The sequence below is a fragment of the Channa argus genome, chromosome 16 (assembly GCF_033026475.1).
Source record: "Channa argus isolate prfri chromosome 16, Channa argus male v1.0, whole genome shotgun sequence".
Taxonomy (NCBI): domain Eukaryota; kingdom Metazoa; phylum Chordata; class Actinopteri; order Anabantiformes; family Channidae; genus Channa; species Channa argus.
Genome location: NC_090212.1, coordinates 19,352,488 through 19,364,526, shown reverse-complemented (window position 1 = coordinate 19,364,526; position 12,039 = coordinate 19,352,488). Strand labels below are relative to the sequence as shown.

The 12,039-nt window shown below is 42.2% G+C and overlaps 1 protein-coding gene across 1 annotated transcript in view; it reads right to left on the bottom strand.

Moving 5' to 3' along the window:
- gfra4a (GDNF family receptor alpha 4a) overlaps positions 1-8,863 on the bottom strand; it is a 131,836-nt gene extending 122,973 nt beyond the window's left edge. Inside the window, exon 1 of the mRNA XM_067479831.1 lies at positions 8,793-8,863. The gene's annotated coding sequence lies outside the window, so the exon portion shown is untranslated. The remainder of the gene's footprint in view (positions 1-8,792) is intronic.
- Positions 8,864-12,039: the final 3,176 nt, after the last annotated feature.

The window sequence follows — 12,039 nt, the reverse complement described above, 5'->3', positions numbered from 1 at the left end:
TCTCAAGAGTCTCTCGGTTTTGTTTTTCGAGCGAGAGCAAAACGGAGCTGGAGACTGACAGGTGGATCAGGGCAGCGGTGATTGTGGTGAAGAGGGAGCTGAACCTGAAGGCAAAGCTCTCAATTTAACAGTGACACGTGTGGGGAGACTGGGGCTCCCCTACTGTGTACCAGCCTATAAGTAGCCATAACATATTGCTACATGTGTACTGTAGTAATATATACACAATCAACTGATGTATTTTGGCTATGAAGATGGAAAACTGCCTACAGCAGCTACCAAAGTGTTTTCAAATGCTCACGTCCGTGTGATTTATTTCTCCCTTTCATCCCTGTTTGTGTGTAGTCCATAAGTGAAGACAAGTGTCCCATCATTATTAAAATATACTTCTCCAACCTCACCTCTCCTGTGCGCCACATGAACCCTCTCCCAACCTCCCGGTCCCCCCTTGAGGAGATGAGGCGGTCAGTTTCCCCGTTTCATTTGCCTCCGGTCACGCAAGGCTGCGCCGGCGTTTCCGTCTGTCTCCCCGTGCTAAATCAAAGACAGGGCAGGGCGTCCAGCCGTGGCGGTGACTCCTTTTATGATATTCTATAGGATCTCAGTCACTGAGAGGAATGGAATGGATTGCTCCTAGGACTTGCAGATCCTCACAGGGGTCACAAGAGCTGCCTCACCCGCTGAATCACAACTGCCAGTTACTTCTTTCCATCTTACTGAACTGCATCATTAAAAACCTCATTAAGCAGCTTTGTATTTATTCTGCCCAGCGTCCTCTAGGTTTGTTATCAAGCTGTGACAGTTTCCATTTGCAGGTGTTAGATACAGTTTCTGCCTCCTCTCTCGTCTCCCTCCTGGCACCCTTCCTCATTGCAAACATGACATTGTCACCAGCTGCTGATTTGCAATTTCGTGCAACCTCAAACAGTTGAAACGGTCAAAAGGAGCGAGTGAGCTCGATGGCTTGAACGGCATCGCAAGTTTGGCATGTGCATGAAAGCCTTTCCAGATTTTTAAAACGAGATCTGAGGCGCTGTCAGGTTACTGTGTGGTCGTGTATCTAAAGGGGCAGAGCATGACTTACCATAGGTGGAAGCGTAATTCTGCATGCAGCACGGGAAACGATACAAACCCTGTGCAAGTAACACAATCAACAAGTCAGTGACAAACAATTCATTTACACAGTAAACAGTCAGATTTCCACAGCACCCACTTTACTTTCCCCTGAATATGCTCTGAAGCTGGGCTACTGCTGCCAGTGACTGCAAAGCACTTCACGACCTTTGTTTCCTTTTAGCATGGTGTCCAAATATGTGTGCACACCCCCTTTGTCGTGCTAAATGGGGATTAAAGACAAAAGCGCACGGGGTCAGATACCATATCTTGCGTTGGTTTACAGTTTATTTTAGTAGTTAGTAGATCCACAGCTGCATCCACACTGCAGGTTAGAGCAACATTACTGCTCCAGTCAGATTTTTAAAACAGAGGTGATTGTGAGTCATTAGAGGAGGAAGCAGGGGAGGAGAAATAGCTCAGTGAGCCATAGACATATGGAGAAAGTAAAGAATGTAAGGATTAAATTTACTAATGATAGAAATTATAATTAACTAGATTATAAAATAAAAAAATTCGATTTAAAACAGCGACAAGGAATTAAACTATGTTCATTTTAACGAGTTTGCACCAGTGACGTTTGTGGAATCAGCAACATAACGGTCAGTGTTGAAAGACCCCTGCCAGGACCCAAGTGTGTGTGTTCACGTGTAGGTTGTGTTGGGCCACGCAACCCTCAGCTTTGATTTGTTTCTCCCATTTATCAGAAATGATCTAAACATTCACAATATAATTGGCAGGAAAATAAATGCTTCGTTTTAGACGATGTCACAGTCCTTGCAGACAGGAAAGTGTCTTTGACAAGTGTGTAGGATCAAAATCACTCGACTGCGAAGAGACCACGAAAGCCTGTTGTGTTTTAGATACTGATGCCAAGTGACTGACAGTATGTGCGAGTCTTTTCACAGTCCAACCTTAAAATGACAACGTCATCTGAGGAAAGATTTAAGAGTCAGCAGCATCCACTTACATACATTTCATAGACCCTGCTCTTTAAGATGTATTACTCTATGATACGTGGAAATTTAAAAATCATAAAAAAACCTATGAATGACTTACTTGAAACTATGTGCCATAACAAGCTCTTTGGGGATTTGGTTTTTGTTTGCCAATTCGAAGGAGCACGACAAAGAACCTCCTCACGTGTAGCTAAATGGGAAGTTTGGGTTTGTGTGCGTGCTCTCACCCTCACTGTTTTGGATAATAAATGTTAATTTTGCATCCGTCAGCCTTCAGGAGGATTCTGTATTTTACCAGAACAACTGGTGTAATACACAACACAAAGCTACACGAGCGGCATGTTAAGCCCATTACATACAGTAAAGTACCCGTTATTGCCCACAGGAGACTAATGGCTTTTTATCAAGGATCCCTGGAGGGCTGCAGCCCTCCACCTCCAACAGCACCGCTTCCATTAACGCAAGGCAGGTTCAGTTCAAGAGCACATTTTCCAAAATGCACCTGCTTTAAAAGTAAAATGAGCGACATTAGTGAGACAAACAACTCGTGCTTTGGCTCTTTTATTCCCACAGACAGCCACCTTCAAGACTGCGTTTCTGGTAGCAATGAAAGGCTTCAATTCTGTTGTTCTAATTGACATAGTTGACACAATTCCTTTTTGTGTCTTAGCAATAAAGCTGTTAAAATGTCACAGCTGTATGAATTACATTTTTGGGGTTTTTTTTTTTTTGGTTTTGAAGCAGGATCTGAAAAAAGTGTCGAAACGTTGAGCTACCGAATCGGCCGTGTTGATGAGGGAAATTATGTCCGACGACGTCCAGCGCTAGTTAACAACACGCCGCCTCAACTCAAGGTCATTTAACGCGGCGCCCTTGTTAAAGCAGAAGTGCACACGAACTCATCATTAAACAGCTGCTTTCAAGTGAGTCGCATTTACATTTCAATGCGGTTCATTAAGCTCAGAAACAGTAATCCACATCGTGTTTTAACAGATCAGTGTTAACTGCACCGTGCACGCTTCGCAACAGGTTCAGTGTTTACCCTTTAATGCCGAATAAAACGGAACACAGCAACGCTGTAGTCAGGCCACGGCCGTGCTGAGGCACCTTGAACAATGCTCAGACGCACCGGGAAAAACTTCCTCATGCTGCTGTTAAATTAACGGTCTTTTTATAAAACAATCAGACTTTAAGTTGTGTAACAGAAACCAGCAACATATACAACATATATTCAATCTCATGTAAAATACTGTTTAATGATTTACCTTTTCATGTTTCTTCTGTTAGTATTTTTTGGTTTCTATTATTGTCTTTAATATTACTTGTCTGTTGCAGTATTGGTCTCTACGCTGATGGGATTTGCTTTTTATATAAAGATTAAATGAGTTAAAAATGAATGTTATAAATCTACAATTACTCATTGTTATGATCACCACCACAAAATAACTCAAATTTCAAAAGTGATGGTATTTTCAACATTCTCCAATCTCTCTCTCAAACACACAGACACACACACACACACACCAGTAGCAGACCCACTGGGTTCTTGGGGTTCGATATCTTGCCCAAAGCTACGTCAATGAGATTTCAAAATATGGACAGGAGGAGCTTGGGATCAAACTGCCGGCCCCTTGATTGGTGGAGGATCCATCTAGATACCAGACAAAGTGCTGGTTGACTGGTTTTCATTCCAAGTTGCATGGTGAAGAAAATTCCAACAAACATTGCCCCACGTGCTCCGATTTGCAACAATTCTACCAGGAAATCTCACGAGGCCAATCCGTCGGTTTTACTGCGTCTTTAAAGGAACGGCAGCCACTGAGGTAGACCAAAATCCCCTCCCTCTTTGTGTGCGCCCCGTTTACCGCAGCCGCCATTACTGAGGATCTCCATTTACTGCTCAGTGCTATGAACCTGCTCCAATCTGTCCTTCACTTTACCTGCTGGGCCTGTCAGTAGCTCTCTGCCTTGTTGTGCCGGCTCTGCAATGGAGGCCCACTTAAAATACAGTAAATACAGTATAAAAACAAATCAAGGAAAGAATAATTTCAGTCCTTATTGGCCAATAACTGAAGGTACAATCCACACTGTTTACTAGTTTTACACCAGCAAGAACTGATGTCAGTTTCCTAAAGTGTTTTTATTTATTTGCCCTTTTTGTCAGAACCACCTAAATCTGTGTTTTCTTTCTAAATGGCAGCGTTAGGCAACATGTCATCACATCCTCAGAATTTCTAATGACGTCCCATTTCTGAGCACTTCCTCACATTAAAGACGTGATCACCGAATGTCAAAGCTCAGCATTTAGCACCAGGAAAGTTATCCACTTCCTAAAAGCGCACAGTCAGCCAAGGTCATCAGTCATCGCTGTTTTCGCTGCGTTCAGGGTTTTAAATTAAACATTGGTGAACATGCAGGTATCATGCAAGTATAAAGTTTGGATTTTTTTTTTTTGGTTAACACAGCAATTGCAGCCTGTAATAGTTTTTTTAAGTTTTACTTGTCTTTCTTTGACCATAAGATGACAGAATTTATTCTAATCTAGAACGAAAAAAAAAAAAGGTGAATGTGTCACATAGACATGGACATAACCCTCGATTTTCAATTTGTTCTTCTTTTGACCTGCAACTCACCAGAACAGGCTCAGTGCAATAGGGTTAGGGTGATGTTTTAACTTTAGTCAGATGTGATTACTTTGAATTTCGCGAAAAAAACATACCAGTGGCTCTTTAAGGCTCAACAAAATGGCGCCTTTGGAACTTTTCAACCAACTCGGAAAAGATTGGAATGCAGAAGCCAGGAGATCGAAACGTACGTTTACAAGTTTCTGAATTTGTGATGGAACATAAAAGGGACTGGTGAGGGAGGTCACAAGGACACGTGACCCCAGTGAAAGTCTTCCCAGCAGGCTCTGCAGTGCAGCATTCAGCTGCACAGGATCAAGAAAAAAAACTGCATGACTGTATGAATGTGATCACTTAATTGTAAAAACCAGAAAGTCAGATATTGATTCACTAAACTCTGACTACTCAGTCTATCATAAGCAAACAACAGCGTACAGTGCAAAACATCAGACAGACGTTTAGTGGAATCTCTGAAACAAATCCTAGAGGAACTCAACTAAATTATCACATCAGCACCTCAGCAGAAAACAAGCAGACACTAGGTAACATTAACGTCATTTGATGTTAGTCACGATCTCCCTCAGTTGGCCAAGTTTACTAAGGAAAATTGGGGGAGAAAATAAAATACTGCTAAACTTCGGCAAACACCCACCCAGCACTCACACATTAAACTGGTTTTGAGCATCACAGTTCAGACTCTGACTTCACGTTACTGTGACTGTCAAACTGTAGACTGACAGGAGAGCTACCGTACGCGTTGCACACACAGTAACTTCATTCATTACTGTATTTAAATCACCTGCTGTGACGCTGAACTCTGATTGTAGCCGTACGGGCCTAAAAGCTTTTCTGTAGAACACACCAGGTCAGCTGTTATACACAGACCCACAGTTTCTACTGTGAAACACAGCAACTGTTTTCAGGATGTGTCTAAGCCCATCAAGTCTGACTCTACGTTTTTAGTCACAGCATATTTCTTCTTTCCTCTGGAGACTCTCCGTCAAGCTGGTTGTTTGAAGGGAGTTTTTAAGTTCTGCTGCTTGAAATGCAATAGTATCTGCAACACTTATGACAAGCATGGAATGAAATCAGCTGGATGCAGGGGGCCAGGGATGGACACTGGACCCTGTATTCTGGACACAAATGCCATTTGATCGACTATTCACATGGATTTAAGAGGAGGAAAAAACTTCCAGGGTTGGTTGGACTTTTTTGGTTTGATTTATTGTACATTTTATCGAAGGCTGCAGGTTTTTTAAGATCCATAGTTGCAAAATTATTGTAAAATAAAAAAAAAAACAATATCGGAGTCCTGTAGATTTAAGGGTATCCAATTCTTCCACTACTTTTCAGCTTTAGTTAATGTGCAGAATCTTAATACAAAACTAATCATTCGTACGTACAAACTTATGGGTTTAGCGACAATAGTTAAAAACCTAAATGGGGCCAAAAATATCAGGACGTCCCTAGTTTGCAGCAACTTTCCAACCACCAGATGGTTGTGGAGAAATTTTAGCCTGAACCAAAAGTGTCTACCTGCTGGCGGCACGAGAGTCAAAGTCTGGGGAACTGCAAAGGGGTTCGAATTTATTCCTCTTGAAAACTTGACGTCCATCGCAAGTGATCTGAGCGTCTGGAAGAGCAACACCGCCAGTGCACCTGAACATACTGCAGCTCAGCTTTAGAGATACAAGACTTTCTCCAGCTCGAGCCGGAGCAGTTGAGTTATGAGAGTAGCGCACACAGTAATGAATAACCATTTTATTATATCTGTAAGAACTTTAATGGCTATCGACAAAAAAGTGTGGTAAGCTCACATTGTGCTCTGCCAACAATTACCAAACAAATTAGATTCTGATTCCAAGCAGCACAGATGCCTGTTGTCTATTAAAGCGCAGATGAGTCTTATAGGAAAAATGTCACAGAAATTGAAGGAAAGCCTCATTATCAGTTTGGTTTATTTGTTTTCAGCTGGCTCCCATTATGTGAAACAGCATTTTAGATGAGCCAAGGACTGCGTTCAGCAGGATACTGTCCTTGGTATTGTCATGGGAAGCGGTGTATTTGGCCTTCATGCTCTATGAGACTCCCTCGCTGCCCCACCGGCACCAAACTTTCCTCTCTGAACTCACTAATGAGGCTGAGCCAGGAGTCAATCAACTCTAAGGGCTAAAATGTGCTTCTGAGAGGAGGGAGGAGGGGGTCGGGGGGGGTGGGGGGGTGCTGCACAAACCTGTGCAGCCTGCCAATTTAACATTCTCACATCTTTGTGCACCCATTCGCTTTCTGAAGTCACTTCATTGAAGCTGAGGAGACCACAGGTGGCAGGTGTGTCCGTCAGGTTCTGACAGGATTGAGTCCTCAAAGTGGAGCTTTCGCAGCAGGTGGCTCTCGCACCCCGAAAATAATTCCTTGACATCTTAAGAAAAAAAAAAATAATAAAAATAATAATAATAAAATGAACTCACCTATTTTGAAAGTCAAACCACACAGCAATTTAATGAAATGTGTGACTAACACAATGAGAAGCTGATTTTTGCCTTTGAACGGTCAGAACACAGTATCTTAACGTGAAGTCATTACTCTGCAGAGCCCTTGTTCCACAGCACTCATTTATTATTCTTTTCCAACACGCGACTACACTTTCAGCCTGCTTTTATGCAGAGCTCTGAAGGGAAACGGGGACTTTACTATGACCGTAATATGCCACTGACACTCCTATTCCAGCGGTTCACTATTCTACCTATAAACTGAGCTCCATTAAGTCCAATAAACCAAATCCTTTACGATCCATCATCACACTCCTTCTATTTTTGGCCTTTGAGAGCCAGATACCTCCGAGCATCATTCCAATAAAAACCGCGCAAGGGAATCAGCAAGCACAGTGCCAGTTAATGCTGCTGTTTAATGTATGGGAAGGTCGCACAGGTCTCGGAAACGTCGGGGTGGTAATAGTAGTGTGGGGGAGAGAGAGGTGACAGAGATGTTGGCACTTCATATCTGAGGCGTAATTCATATATACGGGGGGGAAAAAAAAAAAAAAAGCACATTCGATGACATCTGCCTCCGGTAGTGATTATTGTAGATATTTTCACAGGTGAGCAGAGTATGCTTCACTCAAAACGCACCTCACAGACACAAGAATTAGAGCTTTCGATAGATATTCTCGGTGTGGTGGTGCTTACTGCCGAAATTGCAAGTCTAAACAAAAATGTGGTCTATTGAAATTCTGATTCAGGCTTGCCCCAGTTTTCCCTCATATACATTTATATTGTTTGGGGCGGGGTTTGGGAATGGGGACTTGTCGTAAAAGATATTATCTTATAAGTGCATGCGAGGCAAGTACCTTTCTCTGTTCTTTAGTACTATGATAAGAGAGACAGGCAATCTAGATAATTCTGCCCTGTAATCAGCTTTTTGTTTGCAATGCTGACAGCAGCATCGCCGCTGAGGACGATCCACTACTGCAGAGAAACTGAAACCATTTCTGCAGGAGCCCAAGATGGAAAAATCTGCGTGATCATGCAGAGAAAATGACATTGTAGGTAATTCTCTGTGCTGGATTCATTTCGGTGGGAAACTGTGACGTTATCGTGATGGAAACGGACGCCGGTTCAACGCTGCGTTCGCTGCTCCAACTACAGATCAACTCACATTTCATTTTAGTGACGTGATTTGGCCAAAATTAATTAGGGATCTTAAAGGGCAGTGGTGCATAACAGGCTTAGCAGTTCATGTATTCATTTTGAATGTGGCTCATGATCAGTGGTGAAGACATTATACATATGAGATGCAGTACAACATAATTTCCTTTGCTACATTGGACTATAAAATGTGACATTTTCAAATGCTGCTTCACCACAAGGGACTATCCGATAAAGCTGAAGCATATTCTGTGCCCATATTTGCTTCTAAACCAGTGCACCAAGTGCATGTTGAATCAGCTGTTCAGTCCGAATTGGACACACAGCGAAAACCAACCGCCAGCATTTGAAAGCAACAAAGCACTCGGAAACAAATTGAGCTCGCACAAAATTAAACTGCTGGTGAACTGGTTTTAAACACAGCGCTGCAAAGCAAATATCTGTACACTCACTGCAACTTGGCGTCTGTTCACTCCGTGACGCTGCACGACTCCTTGGCAGATGGGGCTGCTTGCAAACAGTAACTAGAGGGAGAGAAAGATAAGAGTTAGCCGAGTGGATTAGGGAAACAGATTACAAGATGCTGAGGACACCGATTTGAATTTTTAAATTTAAAGGTGAATATTAGTTTAAAGTGAGCACAAGTAAAACAAAGGAAGGTCGACAGAACCAATATGCCTGTTTTTTTTTGTTTTTTTAAATAGAACAGAAAAACTAAAGTAGTGCTTTACTCTTCTTTATGTTAGCAGCAGCAGCCGATTTCTACGTTGTGAATCATGATATTTTGTATCCTCACTTGTCTCTGAAAATTCTGGGAACAATATTCAAAAGAATATTGTTGCCCCATTATCCAGACAGATACAGCTTTGGAAATAGATAATTCTAAGGCTGAAGAGTCCACCAAGTCCTACTGCAGGTCTAAACTTGACCACAAAGTCAATGACCCAGGTTTGCATGGTCCAATCAACCCACTACAGCACTATGAAACGCTTTACACGTAACTGGACTTTCTTAGGCCGAAGCATCCGAATAAATACCAAACATGTTAATTTTACATTTCTCAAACTACTCAAGTATTTCCTGTACCCAGATCACCAGTCCCGCCCAGTCACATCATTTCCACTAATCTCGCCACAGAGTCCAGCTTCTGGTTGCCGCATTAGATCCAGACCACCACACTACATCACACCTCATAGACCAGCTGCTTTTAACATCCCAACGGGTTTTTCCTCATGCTACAAAGTCAGAAAACGTCCTGTCCTGTTACCTTCAGGGAAAATCGCAAATACAACCAAACAAGAAGAACGAAAAGATAAAAACCGATTCATTCCAGTCTGCATCATCTTAGGACTTTTAGGACCATCCTTGATTAAAAATAAGACTTTCCTATATAATAAAAATCAAATGTAAGCCTTTTAAGGGTCCTCAGATACTCTGAATATGCTGTATTTCTTGCCCTTTTCAAGCTCGTAGAAGTGAATTCTTGTTATAAAGCATACATCTGACTGCACGAATTGGCACGAATTGTATAATTTATACATCCTGCCCCTGATGGAATAATGAATGAGTAAGTGATGAACCATGAATAACCCCATCAAACCCCCACTGATACACTGTGAGCCTTTGTGCAACAAGCCGCCAGTAAAACCTAAAAGAAAAACAATTCAATTTTGAAATCTAAGATTTTAGGCATTAAGTATTATTATTTTGTCCTTTCAGCTTATCCCATGAGTTCAGCGTCGCCACAGCGGATCATTTGTCCGCGTGTTGATTTGGCACAATTTTTACAGCAGATACCCGTCCTGACGTAACCCTCCCCAATTTATACCGGGCTGGGGTCCGGCACTGGGGATTGATAGGGATTTTTTTTTTTTTTGATGATTTTCAAAACAATGGCTTTCTACTTCACTTCTATCCAACATCTAGCTAGAAACGTTCATATTAAACGTTCATAATATGTAATCACATTATCGGATGACTTAAGTGACCCTGCATGGTTGAAGCAGATGTAGATGGTAACAACAATAAAGCTTGTGAAAGCAAATTTATCACCTGCGGCTCGACTTCACCTCCATACGCAAATATGTTTTTTTCCTCAGCAGCTACTTGTCGCCTCATCCGTTTCCACATTTCTCCACAGGCCAAAGCAATGTGAGCTGAGATGCTACTGTATCACCTTAAAATAACAGCAATTTTGTTCCACTCGTCTGTTTTGGAACAAATTGACTACAAGGCTCTACCCAGTTTCCAAAACTCATTTTAGAATAATTTACATTTAACTACATTTTATTCACTATACCACTTGCAGTAAGTTGCTCTACAGTGTGGAGAATAAAAAAAGCATTGATTGTAGCTGGGTACGTAGGGTAAATTCCATTTTTTGACTACAGCCCAACAGAGCTGCATACAAGTCCTATTTGGCTGCGTGAGGACAAGGCTGATAGAGCCATCAGCTGACTACAGCAGAGCCGCACACAGATGCTGCGATAATGTGAAATCAACCGTCTTCCTCACAAAGACAAAACAAGCATCCTCGTCTGCCTCTGGCATTAAGGTGTCAGTTGCTGCATGTGTAACGATGAAGCTCACGCGCCCTTGACTGACCCAATGATGCAGGTAGATTCAATTGAAGCACCACAAAATGAAAAGGTCAATGAGCTGCCACTTGTTGCCCATCTCTCTCTCCCCATTCCTCATCCCATCCACACACAAAAAAAATAAAATAAAATAAAATCCACACGGTTACAAAATGCATGCTTTAAAAAAAAAAATAGAAGTGAATTTTTCACCAGCACCTGCCACAGGAAGTATATTTTCGATTACTCAATAGATTTCATAAGAGGTCCCCGAGCCAAGAAACTCGCTCCACACTTAATTTACTGTGCAAAAATTGCTGCTCCATGGTTGCTTTTATGACAGCAGGAAAATTGTATGTGGCTCAAAAAGCTCCGCATCGCGCCGAACCCTCTAACACCTTATCCTGAAGAAATGAGACAAGGCTACTGTGAACAGAGCAGTAAAAACAACGTAGGGCCAAATAAATCAATGTATCCCTCTCAAACTTCACACCACTACCTGTGCTCAGCGTGGATTCACTCAGGGTGAAACCTACTGTACATATTTCAGGAAATGTAACCAAAGTGCAAAAGGCTCAGCATTTAAAAAAAATAGCAGACCTGTTCCGTGAATATATGAATAATTCAATTACCTATAAAAGGCCTGATCATGACCAGAAAAAGTTGAGGTCTTGGTGACTAAATGAATCCAAATCCATCTCCGTCTCTGTCTCTGTCCTCCATCTATCCAGCCACTTCACTGCCTTCACACCACATGTAACCACATCAGTCAGATTGTGTCTAAAGGCCACTTTGAGGGAGATGATGGCTAGTTGTGACACCACTGCTGCTTCAGTGATTGCTGGAATAAATAGCCAACAGGCTACGTACGTGGCTGCTGGCTGATGAAGCTGGCAGGAGACGGTTGACGTATGTATTTGAAAGATGGAAGTCAACATGAACCGTACGGGATTATGGTGAAGAGGTGCCAGCTTCTGCCCTGAGGTTCACTGTTTCTTGTTCCCTCCCTGTGATTGGTTGTTACAACAACAACAACAACAACAACAACCATCCCCACCACCAGGTGCCCGTACGAACACTGGAAGAAGTTTTACCTTCTTTAATAATCCCTCCTGGTTAAATT